The sequence below is a fragment of the Loxodonta africana genome, chromosome 3 (assembly GCF_030014295.1).
Source record: "Loxodonta africana isolate mLoxAfr1 chromosome 3, mLoxAfr1.hap2, whole genome shotgun sequence".
Classification (NCBI taxonomy): Eukaryota; Metazoa; Chordata; class Mammalia; order Proboscidea; family Elephantidae; genus Loxodonta; species Loxodonta africana.
The window spans coordinates 134,334,561-134,343,092 of NC_087344.1; the positions used below are offsets into that span (position 1 = coordinate 134,334,561).

At 39.3% G+C, this 8,532-nt stretch overlaps 1 long non-coding RNA gene across 1 annotated transcript; it reads right to left on the reverse strand.

Annotated features, from left to right (window-relative positions):
* Positions 1-1,088: 1,088 nt before the first annotated feature.
* Positions 1,089-7,794, reverse strand: LOC100663044 (uncharacterized). Its single transcript, XR_010321439.1, has 3 exons — positions 7,206-7,794; positions 1,738-2,079; positions 1,089-1,222 (listed from the first exon to the last, which is right to left on the reverse strand). It is a non-coding gene; the product is annotated as an uncharacterized LOC100663044 (long non-coding RNA).
* Positions 7,795-8,532: the final 738 nt, after the last annotated feature.

Here is an 8,532-nt window from a genome sequence, read left to right on the forward strand (position 1 = left end):
AATTATATCCACGTTATAGATCAGAAAAATGAGGCTATAAAACTCATATAACCTGGTAAAATCACTAAGTTGGTATGTGACAGAACTATGATTGGAAAACAAATTCTCAGCACTTTAGGACTCAGATCATCAATATTTCCTGCAGAATAAGATTCATGATGTTGATTTTGTTTGTTCTACCTTTATGCACCTGGGTTAACTGGCTTAGCTCACATCTTGGAATTAATGATTAAAACACTGATTAGACTCCCCATAAGCATGTTTTTCTGCTAGATTATAAAATATTTTCATGAAATCTGGATTATGAATATTTTCCACAAATCTTGTTGCTTAATATGGCCTAACACCATGTAAATGGAAATAGAAAGATATATCATGGTTAAATGAAAACTCTTATATAAGGTAAAACGACATGTGTAAAAGATATTTAGAGATGAGGGCTGTTATGGACTGAACAGTGCACCCTCAAAATATGTGTGGTAAATTCTAACTCCTATACCTGTAGTATTGATGGCACTGGGTTCTGGGTTTTGGTTATACCTGTAGTTATAATCCCATTTCGGAATGGGTTTTCTTCGTTATGTTAATGAGGCAGTATTAGTGTAGGGTGTATCTTGAGTCAATCTCGCTTGAGATATAAAATAGCTGATATAGTATACAAGCAAGCAGAGGTGGGGGAGGTAAATGGCACACCACATGAAGATCACTAAGGATCTGAGGAACAGAAGCTGAAAAGTGACAAGGACTTCACTCAGAGCCCACAGAGAGAGAGAGAGAGAGAGAGAGAGAGAGAGAGAGAGAGAGAGAGAGACTGAGAGTCTTCCCCTAGAGCTGCTGCCCTGAATTCAAACTTCTAGCTTCCTGAACATTGAGAATCTGCAGGATTACAGCCTTGCAAACCCTATAGGGTAGTTCTACTCTGTCCTATAAGGTTCTTATGAGTTGGAAGTCACTTGACCGCTGGGCTTGGTTTTGAAACTTGAAGAAAATTAATTTTTGGTAGTTAAAGCCACCCACTTGTGGTATTTCTGTTATAGCAATACTAGATAACAAAGACAAGGGGTTAAATCCAAAACTGAATCCTCCTTCCTTACCTTCTCTACATCTCCCAGGCCCTCCGTGTCAAGCAGAACTAGGGTGTGGTTCAGCTTCTTGGGGTGAGGCAAACAACACATCCAGATTCCCTTGGTGTGAGACTGCACTGTGGAGCCCAGGGAGAAGCCTGCAAAGTGGGAAGGAGACGTGCTGGGGCAGAGATTTAATGACAGGAGTTTCTGGAAATTGAGCGAAGAGTTAAATCAATCAAGTTTAGGAAACATAACAAATTAAATGAGTACTGATCTTATTTACCACCAAAGAAATAACAAAATCAGAATATCCACTACAGATTGAAAAATTTTATTTTTATCTTAAAGGTCAATGATGCTTACTGATACTACATGAGCATACTAATAAATGTTGTATAATTTATTTTATGTACATTGAATATCTCTATTATTGCCTTATTCTTTTGAGAAAAGAACATTCATACTTTTAAAAAGGGAAGCTAAAGCAAAGTGGAAAGAGAGAGTGAGCTGGCTGTCATCCTCCAGAACAAAAGTCCCCACTGTGAAGGTAAAGTTGGCTTCCAAGTATTCATCCCTACCTATACACTTTCTCTCCTTACATCACCATATTTGGTGTTGGGCAGTGTGATGGGCAGAAGGGACTCAACAGAGATTTACTGGTGCCACTTACCCTGATTCTTCCCAGCCAGCTTGTTCATCAGGTAGGATTTACCTGTGCAATAGGTGCCCACAATAGCCACCACCAAGACAGGCTGGGTTATGGCAGACAGGATCTTCAAAGCACCCTGGTTAACTGTCAGTCTCCTTTCACTGTTCTCAATGAGGCACACCAGGCCTGGCATGTGAATCTCAGAGGCCATGTCTAGGGAGTGACCTTATGTGCAAGGGAAGAAGTTGAATGAACAGGAATCTCCAATCTTTAAGTGGAATACGAACTTTCACTAGGTGATTTTGTGTTCATTACATCATAATGTTCCACAGCGGGGCCACAGATTTTCTGTACATCAGCCATCTAGATGAAAGGAAGATTTTTTTTTATCATTTTAGAATGTTACAGAAGTATTTAAAACATAGCCTAGTGATTAAAATACTAGAATGTCAGGAATTTAGCAATGTTCAGTTGTTCTCCTGACCAAAATTTTCCATGTAGTTCATTGTGGAAAACTTTCTTTTGGATTCTCATTAAACACTTGAGAACACACATTAAAAGGGAAATAGTATAGGATTAGAGAAATTCATTTTACATACTAGCTATATGTAGTAAATTCATGATTTATTTATTCATTCATCCTTTATTTCATTGGACAAACTTTTATTTTTTGTTTAACCTGTGCCTAGACTGTTATGAAGTGTTGTCACGTGGATAGAGTAAATGCTAGATGCTTGGCTTCTGACTCAATTAACTATTTGTCTCATTGTGAGATAAAATAAAATCACACACAGTTCCTGTGTTTACATCCTGATGTTGATTATTTAACAGAATCTCTGGCATGCTGTGGCCCATGATGATTCTCCATGTTCTATGCTTGAATCGAAGTCACTGGACCCTATTTCACTAAGACTCCAGGACCTTGAGGCCTGTAGTACAGGCTGGCACACAGGGTCTTTGTCTTTGCTGTACAAGATCCCCATTTCCCATATGGCAGCTCAGGTCTGCTTTCCAGAATCTGATTATTATTCCACTGCATTATGTTATCATTATTTTTAGCCTCCCTGTGTTTCTCATGGGGTCACCATGAATTGAATAGACTCAATGATAATGGGTTTGCTTTTCTGTTAGGTTATTATTATTTTTTACCACTTTGTGTATCTAGATGAATTCTTCTTTACCTCTACTAGTTGGTAATTCAGGTCATGTTTTGTCCCCTATCAGTGTGCTTACTACATATCAAGTTTCTATATTCAGGCAGAGCATGTTTCTTTTTATCTTGACAGGTTATCATGAAGCATTCTCTGATGAATCATGGCTGTTATTCTCTGTACTCTGCTTTTAGGAGAGTATGTATACATAACTGTTGATGTGGCATTTTAAAATAGTCTTAAAGCATTTTTCTGATTGTGACATATAAGAAATGATTAGAAGGACCTCTCTTAGTCATGCATTTACTTTCCTTTTTTTTCAAACTTCTGTGTCTTAATCTCTGCAATCTAAATTGAACCCGACACAACACAGGTTATCTCTTTGAGGCTGAAACCAGTGTTATCTTAGGAATTGCTTTTTTCTGCCTTTCCTAAAATAAAAATCAATTTGCTGCAATGTCTGAGTCCATCCAAGATGGAGTAATAATGACTGGAATTACCCTCCATTCTGAGACAATTAAAAAGTGGACAGAATGTATGCAACATCAGTTTTCAACACAATGGACATCAGGTAACAAAGGGTGGTAATCCCTGAGATTTGAGAAACAGACCAACAAAATAGTCCCATTTTACTGACTTGAGAGCGCTCCAAAACACAGGTTCAGGAACCGGAACCCAGTGGGAGCCAGGTGGACTCCCTGAGTTGAGAAGATGGAATTGAAAATACATGGAGACAAAAAAGACTAGAATATCATGAACAGAGCATCAATGAGAACTACACAGACAGAGAACTCTGGAGAATTATAGAAATTTCCTCAAGCATCACCTGAGGGCTGATCAGGGCATATGTGTAAAGAAACTACCCAAGATCAGTGAAAGAATCACCCCAGAGGATTAGAGGGAACCATTCCCAGGGCTCTTATAGGATCAGTAATAGTGCTTGTTCTCATCAGTCAAGCTAGAAAATTTCATAATTTATGGGCATTCAAAAGTGTACATTGAAAGGTCTCTCCTCAGTAAAAAAAAAAAAAAAAAAGTAGTGGAGGCTAATTGACTCTAGACCAAGCACTGCTCATGTCTTGTCTAATCCATTGCCATCCAGTCAATTCTGACTCATATGGACACCATAGGACAGAGTAGAACTGCCCCATATGGTTTCCAAGGAGCAGCTGGTGGATTTGAACCGCCAACATTTTGGTTAGCAGCTGAACTCAACCATTGTGCCATCAGGAAGTAAACCTTAAAAACAATACTTATAGGCCCAAATTGTTCCCAAGGATTCTCAAGAATAATTATAGGGATACAGAAATGTCCCGCTCCCACGATGGTAAAATTCAAATGTCTGGAGCCCAATTAAATTTTACCAGGAATGCAAAGAAATAGGAAAATGCAACCCATAATGAAGAAATAAACCAATCAATCAAAATTATGGCAGGACATAATAAGATCCTAGAATTAGCCTATAAGCATATTAAAAATAGTTATTATAACTATATTCTGATTGTTCAAAAAGTTAAGGAGAATAATGGGAGATATCAGAAAGACCCTTTGTATGTGAAGACAGTAACAGAAAGGTAAGAAGGAGCATCAAAAAAGCCAACACAGAACACTTATTTAGAGCAAGACTTAGTAGTTGTATATTTACCACGCCATTTAACCATCGTTAAACACATTTTCTAGAAAAGGGAATTCATAAAACTTAGTTCTTAGGGTTTTGTTGGGGCTAAAAGTAAATCACAGATATCATGGTATTTCTTGGTATAATGAGAGAATAAGAAGAATGAAAAAATAGAGTACAGAACCAAAAAAAAAAAAAGAAGAGTTTAAAGTAGGAGGAAAAGGTTAGGAAACCTAAAAAAATGTTTGTTTTTTTTTTTTTAAATCTATATTTCTAGCCATTCACTTCTAGGTTCTGTTCTGTTTTTCCATTTAGTTGTGGATAGGAGGAGAAGGAAGAGCTGACAAAGAAGAGAGACCTGGACAGACAAAAAAAAAAAAAACAAGCAGGTGATAAATGAAACTAGTGTCATGCCAAGGAATTCTGGTGAGAAGTTTCCAGAAGGAGGGATCACGATTTCAGAAAAGTGGGGAAAAATCAAAATAACCAAAGATGTTGCACATGGTAGAGTCTTTAAAGAGGAAAGAATCAGTAAAGCAGTGGATTGAATCTCTACTTAAAATGGCTTAAGGAATAATTGGGCACAGAAACTGGACAAGTGAGTCTGGACTATTTCTAAAGGAAGAAATGGACTTTCAAACAAAGTACGAACATATGATTTTAAAGAATGTTCTTTTCATGAAACTCTAGGTTTCAGTTTTCTCTTTCTTTTGTATTTAACAGAGTCAGTGGATATTTATATTGTCTCTTGCTTACTCTTCTTTCTTTCTTATGAAAATAACACATTAGAACAAGGCTGGCATCAATCCAAAAAACACAAAATAATAAATGTTGGAGAGGCTGCGGAGAGATTGGAACTCTTATACACTGCTGGTGGGAATGTAAAATGGTACAACCACTTTGGAAATCTATCTGGCGTTTTCTTAAAAAGTTAGAAATAGAACTACCATACAATCCAGAGATCCCACTCCTTGGAATATACCCCAGAGAAATAAGAGCCTTCACACAAACAGATATATGCACACCCATGTTTATTGCAGCTCTGTTTACAATAGCAAAAAGCTGGAAGCAACCAAGGTGTCCATCAACGGTTGAATGCGTAAATAAATTGTGGTATAGTCACCCAATGGAATACTACGCATCGATAAAGAACAGTGACGAATCTGTGAAACATTTCATAACATGGAGAAACCTGGAAGGCATTATGCTGAGCGAAATTAGTCAGAGGCAAAAGGACAAATATTGTATAAGACCACTATTATAAGATCTTGAGAAAGATTATAAACTGAGAAGAACACATACTTTTGTGGTTACGAGGCGGGGAGGGAGGGAGGGTGGGAGAGGGTTATTTACTGATTAGTTAGTAGATAAGAACTACTTTAGGTGAACGGAAGGACAATACTCAATACAGGGAAGGTCAGCTCAACTGGACTGGACCAAAAGCAAAGAAGTTTCCGGGATAAACTGAATGCTTCAAAGGTCAGCGGAGCAAGGGCGGGGGTTTGGGCACTATGACTTAAGGGAGCTTCTAAGTCAATTGGCAAAATAATTCTATTATGAAAACATTCTGCACCCCACTTTGAAATGTGGCGTCTGGGGTCTTAAATGCTAACAAGCGGCCATCTAAGATGCATCAATTGGTCTCAACCCACCTGGAGCAAAGGAGAATGAAGAACACCAAGGTCACATGATAACTACGAGCCCAAGAGACAGAAAGGGCCACATGATCCAGGGACTTACATCATCCTGAGACCAGAAGAACTAGATGGTGCCCGGCCACAACCGATGACTGCCCTGACAGGGAGCACAACAGAGAACCCCTGAGGGAGCAGGAGATCAGTGGGATGCAGACCCCAAATTCTCATAAAAAGACCAGACTTAATGGTCTGACTGAGACTAGAGGAATCCCAGCAGTCATGGTCCCCAAACCTTCTGTTGGCCCAGGACAGGACCCATTCCCGAAGACAACTCATCAGACATGGAAGGGACTGGACAATGGGTTGGAGAGAGATCCTGATGAAGAGTGAGCTACTTGTATCAGGTGGACACTTGAAACTGTGTTGGCATCTCTTGTCTGGAGGGGAGATAGGAGGGTAGAGAGGGTTAGAAACTGGCAAAATTGTCACGAAAGGAGAGACTGAAAGGAGGGAGTGGGCTGACTCATTAGGGGGAGAGTAAGTGGGAGTATGGAGTAAGGTGTATATAAGCTTGTATGTGACAGACTGACTTGATTTGTAAACTTTCACTTAAAGCACAATAAAAATTATTAAAAAAAGAAAGAAAGAAAGAAAAGAAAATAACACATTAGTAGTAGGCCCTTCAGTTTCTTAGCTGCAGTTGGGACAGTATGGAGAAAGTTCCTTCAAAGTCAATGATAATTTGAGTCTCCAGTCAGCACAGATACTGTCAAGAAAGAAAGACAATTCTAAAGTATTTTGAGCTCTCTTTTTTTTTTTTTTTTTAAGCTCCACTGTTACCTGATTGAGCCCAGAGCACTACAGGAGCTCTCAAGGACATGCCAATAACTGGAGTTTCATGTGAACTGCTGTCCCACCTCAGGCTCTGTATCTTGGTACTGGTCATTGTCAAGAAAACTAACTGACCCTTATAAATACCTTCCTACCTTCCCCTACGGTTATCACAGGCTTTATGTCCTGGAGCAGAGATTCTTCAGAGCTGAAGAGAAAGCTGCTTGGTGAAAAACTTGTAAGAATTCTCACCTTTTTTTCTTCCTCATTAGGTCGAGTGATTTCTTTTCTTTCTCGGTCTTCCTCTGGATCCTGGGACTTCTATTTCACCCCTCCAAAATCCTAGGGCTTTCTGGATTTCCTCAAGTGTAAGGAAGTAAGTAAATAAAGCAGCCTTTTTGGCAACATTAGGGTAATATGAAACTGAAAGCACTGAGGGAAAGGCACTAACTCTGAGACCAGGTAGAAAACAAACAGGCCCTGAGCCAGGGGCTGTGCCAGTGAAGAATTTTGCAGGACAACATTAGATAAAGATTGCAGGCAAGATGGAGAGTCCCCGCCCCCCGCCACTTCAATCCTGTTTACTTCTAATCTCCCTCCTTACAAGTGTTTTTCAGACAAACCAACTGAAACCAGACCTCCATGCATGTGCTGTGAGATAATCAGTGACCTGAAGTTAAACTCGAGCTCTGAGACTCGTACCAAGAAATTAAAATCACTGGACTTCAGAAGCTAGGGTCCATCTACTACTTCCATGCTAATTCCTAGCCCAGCCCCACAGTAAGTATACATGCCACTTCCCCAAAACTTAAGGAATATGTATGACTTTCTCTTTCCCCAGTTACATAAGAACTTCCTCCAGCCCTTTGTCTGGACCAGGAATCTAAGGAATATGTATGAGTTCCCCTTTCCTGTGGAATATAAAACCTTTCTCCAGCCCTTTGTTTGGGGAGACAGTGCTTTGAGACCAACCTCCTTGTCTCCTTACTTGCTGAAAGTAATAAACTATATCTGCTTTCAATCTGCTTGATTCTTATTTATTCTTAACAATAGTACAAGTGGCGAATGCATAGCATTCAGTAATAACTCAAAAACCATGAAAGATTTGCTGGGAGCTGTGATAGATTTTTGGTCACCTCATATACATGCCAAAGCTGGACGATGAATAAGGCAGACCAAAGAACTGATGCTTTTGGATTATGGTGTAGGTGAAGAATATTGACTATACCATGGACTGCCATATGAACAAACAAATCTATCTTGGAAGAAGTACAGCCAGAATGCTCTTTAGAAGCAAAGATGGTAAGACTTCATCTCATATACTTTGGACATGTTACCAGGAGGGACCAGTACCTAGAGAATGACATCATGCTTGGTGAAATAGAGGGTCAGCGTAAAAGAGGAAGACCCTCAACAAGGTGGATTGACACAGTGACAGTAAAAATGGGCTCAAACACAGGAACAATTGTGAGGATGGAATAGGAGTGGGCAGGGTTTTGTTCTTTTTGTAGTACTTAGGGTCACTATGAGTCAGAACCCAATCAATGGCACCTAAAAAACATGCCAATGGAAGGGTACA